We start from the raw sequence: 17,262 nt of genomic DNA on the forward strand, positions 1-17,262 counted from the left end.
GCTCTTTGCAAGGTGATTTATTTGTGTCGACTTTGCTGCGTTTGTGTAACATCAGAAGCCTGGTTGAGTAAATTAGGACTGAATGAAAAGTTGGGTTTTTTTTTAGTCTGGGGGACCAACAAGATAAATTCACCAAACAAAATGAATCTGAATTTTTGCTGGGTAGTGTTGCTTGATACTGCTTCACATTATTTCTTATTTTGTGTATATATGTTACTATATATACACATAAGAATTTAGAAGAATTGTAGCAATTTCTCCCAGCTGGGAAAAAGAGATTTCCCTAAGTTCATACATTCACTTTTTTTTTCCAAATCCAACTGAACTTTTACAAATAATGGCATTACCTCCAGATCTAGAAATGGGTTCTTGTCTGCTGTTCTTTGAGCTGTCACTTGCAGAGGTTTTATTTCAGGATGATGAAAAAGTACACATGCTTTCCTCCTGCACACATGCTTTACATCTCTTGCATTGCCTCTCAAATCAAACACTGAAATGCATTTGGAGAATTTCACAGTGGAAGTACAAACCACAACTTTTGTTGTCAGTTTAATTCTGAGATTAAAATAGGCATTTAATTAATTTCTTCCTTGAAGCTGGGCTTTGAAATGGTGCCCAAATAAAATGATTCATTTTATCTACTGTGATTTTTTTCAGGAACAATGCAATGTGTCGGGGAACTCCTCTGCTAATTTGCCTTTTTATGGTTGAGAATTTAAATTATTTTTTTTTGCAATTGTAAGGTTGGAAAAATGTGACCGGTGTTTGCACACAACGTGACAACAGCCTGTGAGAGCAGGAGAGGAGGGAGATGATACTGCCCCAAATCAATCCTTTCAGCCACAGTTCACTCCTCTTACCCGAGCCCTGAACATTTGCAGAGGTGCTTCTGGAACCTGCTGAACGGGAGCCCTCGCTCCTGCCAGTGCTGCAATTGAATTCCCTCCTGAAGGAAGGGATTCCCTCCTGCTGGAAGGGTGCTCCCACCCCACAGGGCTGGGGTTGGGATCTGTTGGCTCAGGTTTGTTGTTTGCAGGTTTCTCTCACCTCACCTGGCTGGTTTTGGCTCCCAAGAGGGGAGAGGTGTGAGTCGGAGGATTTTGCTGTAGGGATGAACCTGCTGCTGAGGCACTTCTGGGAGAGGAGGGACAGAAGGAAATGTGGTAAGGGAGAAGGACAGAGAAGGAAAGAGAAGCCTTGAGGGCAAGGACCAGGCTACTTCCCAGGTGAATAACCCTTTCCCTGGGGTGCTGTGCTCAGTATTACCACGTGAACTCAGGGTATCGTGTGAATATATAACCAGGTAATGCTGGTTATATAAACCCATCAGCAGAAATTATTTACTGAACTGTCAGTAATAACAAAAGAAACTCTTGAAGGGTCTTCAGATGCTCTATGAGTAATTCCACTTCTGTTTTGCCATCACTTTTGGTGGTATTGTCCACCAGGTGGTACAGTAAGCACAACAGAAAGGAAATAAAAAAGACAGGACAGTCCTCGGGGGTCTGTGCACAGATGCTTTAGTGAAGCAAAAGTAATCTTTCTTTAAGAGAAAAATTTTATTTATTCAATTATATTGGACTGAAATTTGTTAATAACTAATATCCTGTGTGCTGGGAATAGCTAGTAAAGGAGTTGCAGCCCCAGCCTTTTTCCAAATATAATTTCAGGGGTAGTTCTGAGGCTCAAGTACATTTCCTCCAGGAAAAATAGCATGAGATGAGAAAGAATTCGATCAGTGTTCTTAAAGATCTATGAGAAGCCAGCTTTTTGATTTTAATATGAAGTTAGTGCCTTATAGCAAACAGCAGAAGATCCCAGATACAAATTAGGAAGATATTTCCTCTGGAAAAGCCCCTGTTTGTCGTCAGACAGGCTCAGTAGTGGCACAGTGCTCTTTGTTGGAAGCAAGTTTCATGGATATAAGAGTGAGGATTGTCCAGTGGCCACAATTCTGGCTCTCAGCCTTTGTTTTCTGCCAGATATTCCTGGTGAACTCAAGACTGAGATGTGCAAGTGCTGTAATAAATCAGAGATGTGGTTTTGGTGCTTTGATAAAAAAAGGCAGGTGCAAGTTGCAAACTGTGGGGTCCCCCATCTTCCTTTACAGCCACACTGCAGGTTACCTTTCCTAAAAAATAAATTTCTTTATTCTCCTGACTGGTGGCCCAGAATTAGTGGGGGCAGTTTAGGGTCCAAGAAAAAGAGATCTAGGAAAAGGAGGAGCTGCATGGTGCGATTTCAGGTTGCATAAACTCTGTTTTTACCCTGATGCGTTCAGCTTTCGTTACGTGAAAATCCATGTGCTAACAGCACCATGGAAAGAAGTTTTGAAAAGAAGCATCAGTCTGACAGCAGGGGAGTGTGCACTGGCATCCCAGGTGGTCAGCTCTATTGGTAAACAGGATGCAAAGAAGGTAAAAAAGAAAGTCATTTTGGCATTGTCATTTCTACTTCTCCCATTACAAAGAAATTACGAACAAGATGTGTTTTGAAATAAACAGCAACCAGTTGTATAATACTGCCACAAAGTACCTGAAGGAAGGATCATGATGGAATCAAACTGCCACAGAGAAAAGCAGTTGTAGCTGTGGAAAAATAATTTTGGTGCTTTTCCTACCCAAATACAGGTATGTGGAGGAACATCACAGCATGACAATGAGGTGATACTTGTCATTTGTGCGACAGAGACAAATTAGAATCCAGCCATCTCAGGGTGGGAACGATTTTCTTGAAAATTAATGACTTGATTAGAAGGAGAAATGAAGCTTCTTCAAGGGGACATGCAAATAAAGGAGGAATCACTAAAACTGTCACCTGGTGTAAAGCGAACATTACACAAAGAAAGATTGGTGGGATAGTCTACAAAGACAAATTTGATGTGATATTAATCATGCAGCACCAGTGGGCGCAGAGAGGAGAGGGAGAGGAAGGATTCAGCGTGGCATGTGTGTGACTTAGAGAGGTGTTTCCTGCTGAAGCAGGGGAGGAGTATCCCATTCCCCAGGGTGGGTACATCCTCTGCACCCCCAGTCTGGGGTACCACACTCAGGTGAGTTTTCCAGGCCCTGTATTTTTCTGGGTGGTGCTGCCACTCTCTCCAAGCCCAGTGGAAGAGGTTTGCCTCCTTTCATCTAGAGACAAGGGCCACACAGAACCATTAATTGCAGTAAGTGTTCATAGTTCCCCAGTGGCAAATCTGCAGAGCGTGGTGGGTGGGGTCTGTACTGGGGGATTTCTGCCACCTTTCAGGAGGAGTGGGGCCATGAAGAAACAAACCCACAGAGGCAATTGGTTTTGAGTTCAAGGCCAACCTTACCTTCCTAGGGAAGGAACATGACTGAGCACAACCAAGGCAGCTAAACCAAAAGTGGTACTTTTCTCAAGCACAGAAGTATTACCTGCATTAATGGCTACAGACAGGTAGAATGTTCACAGAAGGCTGTGGCTTGAGCTTGAGGTGTTTTTTCTTAGGTTTTTGCTGAATCGAAATGACCTGTAAGGTGTATATTTTTTCTATTCTCTCCTTTCTATGGCTGTGGAGTCACGGCCTGATGTAGGTAACCCAAAGCTGTTCATCCAGCAATGTTTTCTCTCATGCATCACTACCAATGGAAAGGAGACTGATATCCAGCCAGCTCTCTTAATTATGTCAAATTTCTCAAATTAAAGTTTGGTGGAAATTTGTCATGGTCAAGTGAGGGATCTTGCAGAGACCTAGGAGAAATTAAAAGTCTGGTACCATGCTCTAGCTGCACCTGACAAAAGCAGGTATGAAGATAAGCTGTCAAGCTCATGATGGGCTGATTTCTATTTCCTTAGCTGCTGAACATCAGCACCAGTGGCACTGAGGCGGCCGCGCGCTCTCCAGATGGTGATGCCAGGGACAAGCAGGGTGGATTTCTGCTGCTGGGAAGCAGATTTTTGGCCTCTGTATCTGCAGGCTCTGCCAGAAGCCCTGGAACAGTTTTCATACTTTCAGACATATTTTTGCAACAATATGGCTTAGATTTTGTAAATGATAAGGAAAGCGCACATTACCGAGCATACAATTTTCCTCTGGGAGGTAGGGCTCTGCTCAGGCAGGATTTGTGGCAAGTCTTAGTGGCAGGAGCCACTTGTTTTCATTTCCAGTGTTTGCCCACATGTTCTTGGTCTACCTACTTTAGAAAATGCCTGTTTTACTGTTGGTAAGGAGTCTGAAACACTCGGTTTTCTAGCTGCATCACACCTGTATCAGAACAATTCTCAAACATACTCCCTCCAGTCCAGGCATTACCACCTGGAATTCCCTCTGCCTGCAACACGGCTGTGATATGTTATTTTGCCAGAAAATGAGTGTGCTTTGCTGGTCCATGCAGGACATTTATTTTTCCTAAGATCAGGGTGATGGCTTCCTGCAAAGCCACAAGAAACCTCGTGAAAATCAACATCAGCACGTGTGCAGTTTTCACGCTGAGTGACATGGGCTGCCTACCTTTTCCTTGCAGAAATGCCCTCATGGGCTCACATTTAGCATGCTGGGTGCACGTTTCTGTGCTTTTTCATGCTCTCAAAATATGATCCTGTACGGTCACTTCATGCTTTGTTCGCTTGTTTTCACTAAGACGGCGCCAGCTTGGCCAAGACTGTTAATAGCAGATCAATTCATTCTCCAGCTAGGAATTTCTCTTGATTTCCAACAGAAAGTTTTGAAGCCTCCACCTTTTTGCTGTTGTTTGAAACTAGTCCCTTGGACTGTCTTCTTATTACCCATGTATATTTAAACATAAATTGCATCTGACTGCGGTGACGCTAATTAAGGCGGAGGCACTCAGACGCAGCCCCCCTTGCGGGGAGCGTGGCCAATAAACCTGCCATGACTGGCAGGTGTTTCGACCACTTTAGACAACAGCAATTTCATAAAGTGTCCTTCCCTTTCTCCTTGATGAGGAGGGGACAGCCAGGCCCTCTTCTGAGGCATCCACCGCCAGGCAGGGACCAGGTGGCCTCAGGGAACACGGAGCTGGCACCCGGCTTTTCGAGGCTGTTGCCTCCTGTCTTTTGTAATCACAGATTTCAACCCCACCCTCTCCTAAAATATAAAAGGATTTTATATTATCTCAGCGGTTTTATAATATCCCAGTGATGTGCTCCTGAGGTATTTGACCAAATATTATTAAAACTCTGCAAGGGCTAATAATCCTGGAAGTAGTGCGACGCCTTCCTGTGACATTGAAATAATTTAGTAATTTTACAGTACATTTGAATTTTGGCATTGTTCAGCAGCTCAGTTTCCATTAACTTCGCCTGGAATTTCTTATGTCCGTGCACACAAGCAAAAGCGTCAAGTTTCTCCTTCATGCTCCAAAACGCCACCTGAATCACAATTGTGCTGCAGCTAATTGTTATTAATTAAGCTGTTCCTAGCAGTCCAGGCTGGATTGTGCTTTTCTGTGGACGTAATGAAAAGCGAAGGTGTTCAGTAAACACGGTATTGTGGGGGGCGTAACAAGAGAGCTCTGCACCTAGGAATGTCTCTGCACCCTCAGAGATGCTTTTGGGGAGGGGTCTGGGTGTTTTTAAGGATGAGGCCACTGGTTCAGGCTCGTTACCATCAAACAAGCTCTGCTGACCTTGGCTGCTGTTTCCCTGTCACAGGCAGGCAGCTCCAAGGACGTTTCGCAGCGGGTGAATTTGCACGGAGCCGTTCCGGCCGCACGTGCTCCCGCATCACTTAAGCACAAGGCCTTGGCTGGAGCCCCCGGCACAAGGTTTGGCTGGGAATCACATGGCAGGTGCCCTGTGCTCCCCCTCCAGCCTCCCTCCCCTCTCCCAGGTTCAGCTGACCGGGATTGTGGAGTGGAGCGAGCGAGAGGAAGGGATTAATGAAGTGGGGACCCCGGGAGCAGCCTCCTCGCAGAGGGAAAATTGGGAAAATTGCTTCCTGGCTTTTCTTCTCAGTGAGGCTGCTGAAAAACGTGCCTGCTGCTCTCTGCCCTGGCAGGAGCAGTGAGGCACCTGGCATTCATCTGCCTTCTTCCATTTTGCTTGTGAAAATGAAGTCAGGTGAGGGGGACTCTGGGCAGAAGTGCTGTCATCCTCGCGTGAGAGGCAGCAGTGGGAAGCTGCTCTTGGTCTGTGGGAACGTGTCATCCATGTCCCCACAAAAAAGCAACCTGCCCTGTATTGTGTCTTCTCCTTTTGTCCCTCTTGCCCTGCACTAAGAACCAGAAAGCAGATGATTTTGGCAATCTCTGTGGGCTGTTGTTTTAACAGTGAGATAATGGTTACCCTGTGCAGGATAAGAGGTCAGGAATAGTCTTGGGACTTCTCCAAGTCCAAAAGGATGGGGAACGGCCTGTGTGCAGACCTTAGAAATAAGCCCAAGGGCACGGTCTGGTGGTTGCTCCAGGCTGCTCACTTAAAGCCTTGCTGGAAAGGAAAGCAGATGATTCCTGGGGGAATCATCATGGGTGGGTGGGGTGGGATTCTTCTGCACCAGGCTTAGTCTCAGCGAGATTTTCCCCTTCCATCAGTCTCCACATGCCACTGAACTGAAGCTTTAATCTATCCACAGATCCCTCTGGTGCTGCCACCACTTTTCTGGGGGGGCAGCTGCAGGGTTTTACATGGCATTGCATTTCTTTCATCCCAACAAATTCCTTGGCATTTTGCTGTTACACGTCTGATCTTCTGGTAGTGTTTGCAGAAAAATGACGGGATCTCAGATAGAAGCCTGGGCTGGGACCTGGGAAGTCAGTGAAAGGCTTTATGTCTGTTTGCAGGGTAAACCCCCTCACCCGGCACTTACAACTTCCTCCCAGGGCTGCTGTTTGTGGCTCCAGTGATAAACTAGTCCTGCTGTTGCTGAGTGGAGGATTCTAAACTAATGGTGCTTCTACTCCCGGGATTTACCATTTGGAAGATACTTTATTGCTATCTTGTGACATTTCCCTGCACTTTTATGCTCATTTATATAACTGATTTCTCTGATTTATGGCAGGTTTTCTTCATGTGTAACAATGTCATAAATTGCACAGCCCTCTTTTAAGTGGTTATGAATGTGAGATATTCAGTAAACTATGGCATGGGGGAAAGGGCGGATGCCTTTTGAAGAGGCTTTTGACCCCAATCCCAAATAAAATAGCCTGTTCACTCAAAAGAAATCAGAAGCAAGCATCAAAATAACTTAGTATAGTCTGTTTCTTGACTAGCTGGGTGATTGTGAGGGTTTTTACTGCAAAATTTAAGTTATTCATGTAGATAACAGAATGCTTGAGGTCAGACCCACAGAGTGGTAATGTTTGTGTGGTGATCTCTGGAGCTCTGTTATCCAGGGTCTGCAGAGGCTTTCAGAGAAGCAGCAAATTAAAGTTGTTTTTTCAATGAACCTTTCTCTTTCTCTCCCCTGTTTTTTTTGTAAGGCTGCTATTTCAGATGTTGCTATTTTTTAAAACCCTCAAACAAGCTCCTATTTCCAAGGAGTGTTCAGTGGCCATCAGGGATCCAAAGCCTATCCAAGCCACTGGTCAGGCCTGTGAAATAAAGACCTTGGGTTTTGATTGTGTTGGCATCTTGCTTTGTAGAGGAAGAGAAACAGCACATTTAAAAATTAGTTTCTGAGTTCAGCTGTCAGAGAAGTTTTCTGTTGACCTTTACAAATTGATACCGTCACAATCAATGGACAGAAGTTTAAGGGCAGTCTCTGGGGTGGGGAGGTGGGAATGAACCCAAACATTTATAAAATATATATAGAGTGTGTTTTAAAAAGCCCAACAGAAATCACAGCAAGTGCTAACAGGGAGCATATTTGAGCAAACTGTTCCATAAAGAATTTATAATACCTGATTCTAAGTATGGTTAGTTAGAACTTAGCTATTGAGATGATCTTTGAAAGTATATAAAACTAAAAATAACGAATAAATATGCCTGAGCTTGATGCAGTGCATCAGTAGGTTGGGTGAAAAAAAAAGCAATTAGAGAAGTTGAAGTTTTGCAAGATTCAGCTGCAGGGAAACTGAATTTGAGGTGCAGAGTGGACTCCCCCATGCTCCCTTCAGCCTTGGGAGGCAAAACCATTTGCTGAGAAGCTCCTTGAATGCAAACATGCAGTCCTCCCCTCCCAGGTAAAACAGTCAGAAGCTTCAGTGCTGCAGGAGCTTGCCCTGAATATTCTGCTCATGTACAGTGAGGTTATCAGCACTCCAGGGATGGGCTGTGCAGAAGAGGCTGCCTTCACACTGGGATGCATGTTCTTATGCACAGCTTATAGAAGAAACAAAAGGTTCTTGCCTAGACTTTATTTACTGGAAGTTTGTTTTTCCTGCCTATTAAAAAAAACAGGCCTTCCTGAAAGCACCTACTTTAATAAAACATATGGGGTTTATTACTTAGTGCAGCCATGGACAATTAGGCAAATAGAAGTTTTGGTGTAAGGAAGTCTTGTGTAAGAGAGCACATTAATTCTTTGACATGATGACTGTAACATATGCAACATATACAACCCCCACAGGCTCTAGGACGTGGTCTCTGTTCCTAGCCCAGCGTATTTTGGCTCTAGACAAGGTGTGGCATCCACCTGGGGGTCCAGACAGCCTCAGCACAGCCCCTGCCTTTCCTTCTGACTCCATTCCCCTCATCTGCAGTTCTTCCAAGCCGATGTAATTACCATTTCAGCTGTCTCACGTGAGCTGGATTCTCCTGCCTGCTTGACAAGGTTATCGTGTTGCTTGAGAACCTGTTATTTTCATTAATGAAAAATAAACTGCATTCAGTCTCAGCTTAATAAATGTATGTGCATTGGCTGAAATAGAGTATTTCTGTCATCACGTTCTCCTGCATTGCACAGTCACCTTGAAGCACTTGGGCAAAGCAGCTCCGAAGTGTTGGGTCTGTTCTTGCCTGGTAATGGGGACACCCAAGCCCTGCCTTGGCCATTTCAGTTGTGTCCCATGAGATACTGGTTTTCTTTAACTCCCAAGTGTTTTTCCAGGGACTGTTTAAGTCCCCCTGCAGTTTTGCCAGAAGTTGGGAAGGCTGTTCTCACCAAAGCAGTCCTTTTCTTCAGGCGTTGAAATTTCACAGTTAACTTTAATAATTTTATTAGGTGGTATTTGGGTTATGTGATAATTACTAATGTAATGCAAGGAAGATTTCTGTGGGCGATCTTGGGGAAATACCTTTTACATGTCACAAGTGGCTTGTGCTTAAGCTGTAATGAGGTGCCTCTCGCTGTGTGCTTTAGTGGTGACTAATTACCCGTGTTACAGTAGAGACATAAAAGCACCTGTCCCACCTACCCGCTCCGAGCTGCATCTCTTACATAAATGATACTTAAATACTAGTAAGGAGGATCTGAGGGCTTGTGAGCATCTTGCCAATGTAGTTTCCATACTGTGCAGGCAGTGAGGGCTGCAATCCCGTTCCCATCTCCCAGCGGATTTCCCAGGCTGAGAAGCAGGCGGAAGCTGAATGAACGCGCTCCCCTGTGCACGCACAAACTCCGCGTGTTTGCACAATGTTAATTAAAATGCATTTAAGTTGAGTGAGTGCCTGCGGTGTTTGGGGGCCCTCTGGGGAAGGGAGAGGCAGGGAAGGAGGCAGACAGGCGGAGGCCTGCGGCTGTCAGGAGCTCTGGGAGTCCCAGGAGCTGCCGGCGAATGCGGCCACCACCGCGGCACCAGGGCAGTGCTCTGTGCCAGCTGAGCACCCCTGGAGATCACTGCCAGGGGAAAAGAGCCCTTTGTGTCCCACCAAAGCAGCCTGGTTTGACAGCTGGGAAATTATTTTGGTCCATCCTCACAGCAGATGTTACTGGCATCCCTTGCCAGACTGATTTTTGTTGAAGGTGCAAAAGACCAGACCAAGGAGCCGTATCACCTGTGCTCCCCCTGCTCCCACCTGTGGGTGTGCTCCCCTGGTGCTTGTGGGTTTGTGCTCCATCAGCTTCCCTCCACTCCTACCCTTGGCATTGAAGAAACAATCCAAATCCCTCTCACTGCTGGGAGCTGTAGGAATTTCCACCACTTTGCCCTGGTAGGGAGCCAGGATGCACCCAGTGACAGAGGGAAACGGGCTGCCGCTGCTGCTGCTGCACTGGAGCAGGGCTTGAGAAGAGTGAGGGCTGGAAAGCAAGGAGAGCAGTATTTGGGCACTCTTAGTCCTTCAGCTTGGAAGAACATGTGGCCTTGCATTACAGTCATATATCTGCAGGCTTAATAGTCTCAGGAGCTACTGGTGATGGTCTGTACTTTGGTGCTGCAGGGGAGAATTTTGGTTCATGTCATTAAGAGTTAATCAAACACTTAATCTTGGGTGCTGCACTCAAGTGCCCAACTAGCATAGGAGGAGTTAGTCTGTAATGTTCTTCAGCAGCAACAGGGAGGATGATTCCTCTGCTGGATGGTTCGGAGCAGCAACATTTGCATGGTCTGACTTGCACTTTGGAATTGATTTCCTTGGGGAGGAAGCTTAGGTCAGCTGGAAAAGGGATGATGGTGATCTTTCTTTTGTACTGGGAGGCCCAGTAAGGGCTCCAGTAAGGAGCCCAAAATGAAAGCCTGGTAAAAGGAGAAGGTCCTGCCAGTGCTAAGAAGCTGGAGGACAGAGGAGACCAGTGTTGTATTTCAGAGCTGTTTGAAAATGGTTTTGTTGTCTCAAAATGCAGCCTTAGCTGAGCTAAGCCAGGTGCTGGGAGCAGAGACCACTCAAACCTTCCTTAGATAATGTCTGCTAATTGCTCGTTTGGGTTATGTACTTCACTGGGAAGCAGCTTGCAAATGCTGAAGATATTTCGATAAACTAAGTTATTTTTTGCATTTGGGTATGAAAACCTCACAGTTTTCCTAAGCTACCCCGCTGCATAAGAGGTTGTAAAAAAATACTTCAATTTTAAACGTTTTCCTATCACAACATGCGTGCTGGTAGTTTGCCAATTTAACCACTGGAGCCACGAGCATCTCCTCAAAGCCATCCTGATGGGGTGGTGGTCAGCAGCACGGTGCCACGTGTCACCCCCATGTCACCTCCATCCCTTGGCTTCCCCACCAGCTTGGAGGTTTATCTGCTGCCTCCTTGTCAGAGTGAGTGCTTCCAGATTCACAGCAAGACCTCAAGGAGAGACAGATGATAGAGCAGATGGTAGATGACTAATTTGGCAAAGTTAGATGAGTGGAAATTGTTTGCTTTAATTGCTTGTCAAGTCCAGTACCTACATTATAGTTAAGAAGCGACTATTTACCCTCAAATAGAACAAAATGAGGAAAGGAGGGGTGGGGGTGCGTGTGTGTGTGTTCGTGAAGAGTAGGGAGAAAAAGTGCAGAAGCACACAGAGAAAAAAATTTGGTACCAAGATTTGAGGAGAAAGAACCATTGGTAAAACTTCTTGTGTTAATTTCTGCCTTTTTTTTAGTGGTAGCTGTGTGATGTAGGTCCTGCACAGCATTATTCCTACTTTTTCCTTTCCAGTAGATGTCCCATAATATAGATGTGGCATAACTAAAAGAGAAACAGTGCTGGAAATACTGGCATAAAACAAGCTGGTGATGATGGCTTGACATGGTCAGTACAAGTTAATATCCTTGAAATGTTGCTGTATAAATCTGGTCAACATTCTGATGGTGGTTTTTTTTTTGGGTGGCATGAATAGGAAAGCACATCAGTAAAATATGTTGTGTACCATCAACCAAAAGGATTTTAGAGAGTTTGGCACAAGGAGAGGTTTTCATCAGCTTGGAAAAGTGTTATCACACATAGCTAATCCTTCTTGATGGAGTCACAATCACTGTCAGTCTCTACTGTGCCCAGCTGTTTCTGCTCATAAAATTTGGAATGAGCTTCCATTTGTAGGTGGATTATGATCAGTGTCTCTAAGAGGTGGGACCAGGCTGGTAACACACTTCCTGCAACTTTTCTGGAAGCACTGGAAAGCTTTTACAGAGGCATATGGGATGATATTTGAGGTTTTAGTGACCAAATTTCAGGAAATTAATGCTTTTGGTGCCTGGTACTATCCAACCCAGGGACCGCTTCTCTGTGCTGTGGAGGAGAAATGCTATGGGGGAAGAGTTTGTACTGCCTGTGCTGTGTCACCTCATCCCAGTGACACCCTGACAGGTTGGGCAGCAGCTGGGTGGCCATGCTGAGCTCCTCTTGTGGCCACGTGGCTGTCCAGGGGTTCATGGCAGTCGGGTTGATTGCATGCAACTGGAATCAAATGGGATGATAATTTTCCAGGGTAGAGCAGACCTTGCGGAAGGAAAACACTTGTGCCAGCTGAGCTTTTAATTAGGAGTACAGAGAAAATTATGCTCTCCTTCATTACAGCCTCCCACCTAGGGAAAGAAAGCCTCCAATTCTAAAGCACTCTCCCAATTCACTGGGTTTACAGGAGAATGGCTGGTGACCTCCAGGAGTGTTTTGCCTTCTCATGGGAAACATCTGCAAGGCTGTAAGTGCAGACAGCCCTTGCTTCATTAGGACATGCCTAATTGCAAGAAGAATTCATCTCATTCAAGGAGAACTGTAAAATAATAATGGAAGGATTAAAAGTGTGTTTCCCCTTCCTGTGTGCCTACGTGACAGGGTGCCCAGGCTGTTGCTGAGAGCGTGGAGCAGAAAGAAGTGATTGGGGATTGCTGTGGTAATTAGTTGTTCCTTAAGGGGCTTGAGTATTCCTCCCATCTGGGGGTCTTAACAAATTGCCACGAGTGTTTGCAATTATTAATAAACAGTTCTGTTAGCTGTCTTTCAAGAAACCCTGATAATGGTGATGTTTGTAAAAACGCAGTTAATTAAGTAAATAAGTGGGAAGTACCGGAGAAGAATGTGTTAGAAATTTCTGAGAGGATGGTTCTTGTTGGGCTAATCATTTCTGGGGTGAAGGAACGTGTGATTGCCCTTTTTATAAAGACATTCCTCAAACCAGTAAGTCCAAGAATTTGAGCATCCCTTTGTGTTTTTGGCCCACTTGACAAACTGATTGACAAAGGGAGGTTGTGCTGCCTTCAGGCAGAGGCTGGGGCAGGGCAAGGGCACTGCTCTTCTGCATCCTTGCCAAAGAGAAAATAATAAATGTTTTATGATTCAGAGGAAAATATATTGAGGTGCTTGAGATAACTCCCTTGGAGTTAGCCACCAGGATGCCTCATCACTGCTTCTTTGAGTGTGCTTTGGAAGAGGATCTATTGGGATTTCAGGTGGGGGTGACTGTGGTGGAGATAATGGATTCCACTCTTTAGTACTCCAGATACAGGCTGATCTGGAAAGGGGTTGAATAAGAAATGAAACAAGTTGATCTTCTTCCAAAAGTTGAGCTAGGAGGATTATAAAATCCATTAGTATTAGAAGAAGCAGTACTAGATGGAGGCAAGTGTGATTTCTTAATTTAACATATGGATTTATCATCAACAGAGCAGAGTGAAATAATGGGCTGAAAAGCAGAATCTAACAGATTTTTAAATGTCTCCATTATTTGCCACCTTTAAGTGAGCGTTTGAATGATTTGGCTGTTTTATGAAAAAGTGTCAATGGAAAATTAATTTCCAAGTCATGTGCATGAATATTGATGAAAAACAAAAGTTCATTTCAATACAGATGATTATTACTGTTGTAATTGGGGCCATTAAGAGCTGAAACTCTGTCACTTTAGGTAGCTGCTAATAAGTAAATAACTGAATGTGAAGTGTGAATGTGTGAGTAATGCCTAAAATCCACTTTTGTGATGACCAAGCTGTGCTCTGCTCCAGCACCCACCCAAAATCCCCCATGACTGGGCTGCAGGTGAGAAGTGGCCACTGGCTTGTTGCCATCACTGCAGGTTTGGGCCTTCCAGGATGGAAGAGGCATCTCCTTGAGCTTTGGGATGACCTTAGTGGTGGGTGACTCTGCACATCAACACTCTGTGAGGTTTTATGTCAGAACATGGAAGGAGCAGGAATGGCTGAGCATGTTGAGGTGGAGAGATGGATTTGAGAGGTTGGTGGCATGTCAGTAAACCAGGTCAGACTGAAGCTTCCCCCCAAATTTGGGCAAAATGTAGGGGAAATCTGATTTTGCTGGATGTGCATTGAAAGAGCTGGAGGGTTTCCCTCATGGAAATGCCCCTGGAAAGGTTCCCCCAAGCAAGACAGAGAATATGTGACCAGGGATGCTCAATAACGAGAGCAGCTTCAGACTGGAGGCACATCTAAAGCTGCTTCTCTTTGCCCTGTGTTAGAGACAGGGAATGAGTATTTTTTATTAACCAGCAGAGGTTCTGCTGCAGGAACAGTTAAAGCACACAACCTTGATATTTTTTGCTGCTCATCCATTTCTGGGTCTGTATTAAACAACAAATCTAACAATATACAACAAAGTGCTTTGAAGAGGGTTCATGAGATACAGGTTTCAGTGGTTTTGCATGATGTGACAAGGAAATACATTTTGTTGTGCTTGTGTTTATGCCTGTATACATCTGGAGCATCCCTGCAAATACTTATTATGTTGGCACTTAATTTTAAAGAGCTGCTACAACACATAGATGCCTGTTGCTGTTCCAGGAGAGGAGCAGGAGGTGAGTGGGGTGTGTTCCTGTTCTGTGTTGAGCTCAGGGAATCCTGCGTGACTCCAGCTCAGCTCCCACTTCACATGCAATTACTTTAGTGCTTTTTAACTACCTTGGCAAATCCGACCCAGAACAATTATTTCTACTCTGGAGCAGCTGGGAATTGGCTCATGTGGCTCAAAATGTGGCATGAAACTTTAAAAAAGTACCAGTTCACAGCCTGCTTCCTGGCCTGGGTCCCTCCCAGGTTTGGCTCTCTGGCATCAGAGGGCCAACAGGAGCACCTCTGTAATGGTCCATGGCTGCAGCATTTCCCTCTCTTGGCAGGAATGCCTTTTTACCCCACTGGCTGTTATTTGCCTTGAAAAACCTGCCATGAGCATATCTTATCTCTCTGTTTTAAAGGATTCTCTGCAAAGGATGGGAGGTCCCAGCCCTTCCTCCTTCAAGTGAAGGACCCAACCTACTTTTCTTAAATACTGGGATAGTTTCCTCTTTGTATTTCGAATGTGACATAATTATTAGGTGCATCAAGAGCATACATTGCAAAACTGAGGAGATTCATGACATTGTAATAACGGATTATTAATGATCCATCATTATATCCACATTTGCTTTGTGACTTCAGCTTGTTGTGCAGGTCAAAGCTCTTTCCTGCTCTGAGTTCTGTTTCTGCATCAACTTGCACTGCTGGTTGGGTACCAATGGAAGAAAATGTGCACTTCTGCAGCCCTCAGCTGATGTAGGAGAATCACTTTTGGTACCTGCCTTGATTTGAGGCAATCTGTGACCAATTTTTTGTTGAAGGAAATTTCTCTTTTTAAGACAGACATTAAGTGTTTGCAATTGCTGTGAAATGAATTTAAAGGATAAGCATGATTTATTCTAAATTAGCTTTAAAGTTTGTGGGTTTTTTTTAATCCAAAATAATTGATTAATAGCCATATCAAAAACTGGGACTAGTTATTGCAGTGGTTTGGCTGTACAAAATTAATCTCAGTCAAATAAAAGTCATAGCCCTGCTTCACATCTGGGCTGGCTGAATCCTCTTGCAAGAACAGGCTCCAGGTGTTTCTGCTTCCTCACAGCAAACAAATGGCTGCATTAGCTTTCAGGAAACGTTTAATGGGTGTGCAGCATGGAATAGCAGTGTTGCAGTATGTAGCTTTATTAGCTGAGCTGCAGGAATTGTTTTCTGAGCTGTGTTGGTCCTTAGCATGGATTGCAAAATGGAAAGGAAGGTATTTATTAGTCCTTGGGAGCCTTAAGACAGAATACTTACCTGGCTGGAAATCTGATAAGTCTGGTAATAGATACTGCTATATTTAAGGAAGAAACACACAAACCCATTTTGTAATTGCTAAGCAAGAATTTTTAGGTATCCTGGCAGGCAGAGACATGTGACATCCCTGAAGAGTTGGCACACAAGGGCAGGTCTCGAGGGTTTTCTGAATAAAACTGTATACATGAGCTAGGACAGGGCTTTGTATTTCAAAAAAGGAAGATGTGCCATCTCCTAGTTGCAGTGCTTAATCCTTCCAGTGTTCCCAGTCCACCAGAGCTACGTGAGGTCCCAATATGACTGTGTCTTTCCATCTTGGGAATCTCCCAAAATAGCTGTTAAAAATATTATGACTAAAGTGGTGTTTAGGTATGATTTACTCCAAGTGGTAAGGTTTTACAGAAAATCTAAAAATTGGAATGTTCATGCTTTTAAGATAAGCCTCAAAATGATGTGCTAGCTTCTATTTTAAAACTTGAGCAAACCAAGTTGTTCTGTTTTTCTTCAGCACAGTACAGTGAACATAGGTCTAACATTTGAAATTTTTAACTGTGGCAAGAACTTTGAAATTTTACTTTTACCAGGTGATAGAAAGAAATAATATTCCAGCATTTCCTGTGGTGGGTAGACCCAATGCCTGTTTGGAGAAGCAGCTCTTGCAGTGTGTGTTCAGCTTTGATCCGTGCTCTTTAGCCCCCCAGAACCCAAAAATGATTTGATCAACTCTTCACCCTGTGGATGGTTTGTGAAGAAACCAGCCCATGCCTGCCCTCCCCGTGGGAGTCATGGCACAAGAGCAAGTAGTTCTGCAGCAGAGAGGCCACAGAGGGAACAGAGATCAGAATTGTTCCCATTTCTACTGAGAAAAAAGAAAGGGGAGATGGTGTAAATAAACAGTCAATAATTGTAGTACTCTGAAACCTAATTACTTTTGGTATTTATAAAAAGGACCTGCATCATTCAAAAGAGTATATTTTAGCCAATTTTACTGATTATGCCTCCAGTCATGGAGAGTTTTGTTTGTATCGATCTGATCCAGGAGAGGGATTGGCTCCAGAAATGCCATTCTTGTCAGGCTCCCGTTTTGAGTAATATAATGCCCATTTCAAAATTTAGATATACCCAGATTAATTTGCTCACAGATAAGAACAACCCACAAGATGCTGATTAAGAAGAAAAGTAAGTGCATTGAAGCAGACAAACCAAAACCAGCCCAACCCCACACTTGACCATTTAAGCAGCATCGCTGTCTGGGCAGGCTGAGCAATGTGTGAAAAGCTGATCATGTAAAATGCTGTTTCTGTATTTGTTTCTCTCTCTCTCTCTCTTTTTTTTTTACATTTATTTTTTTTGTCATTGCATGATGACAACAGGCTGATGCACTGAGCTGAGCTGGGATTCTGTGCTGGCTTTTTACTGGGCTTCAAAAAGTAGAACAGAGTGGTGTAATATTAAA

The 17,262-nt window shown here is 44.3% G+C and overlaps 1 protein-coding gene across 4 annotated transcripts in view; it reads left to right on the top strand.

Annotated features, from left to right (window-relative positions):
- Positions 1-17,262, top strand: part of ERBB4 (erb-b2 receptor tyrosine kinase 4) — a 553,845-nt gene that overhangs the window by 199,493 nt on the left and 337,090 nt on the right. The window lies entirely within an intron of this gene.

This window comes from Cyanistes caeruleus, chromosome 7 (genome assembly GCF_971803275.1).
Source record: "Cyanistes caeruleus chromosome 7, bCyaCae1.hap1.1, whole genome shotgun sequence".
In the NCBI taxonomy this organism is placed as follows: domain Eukaryota; kingdom Metazoa; phylum Chordata; class Aves; order Passeriformes; family Paridae; genus Cyanistes; species Cyanistes caeruleus.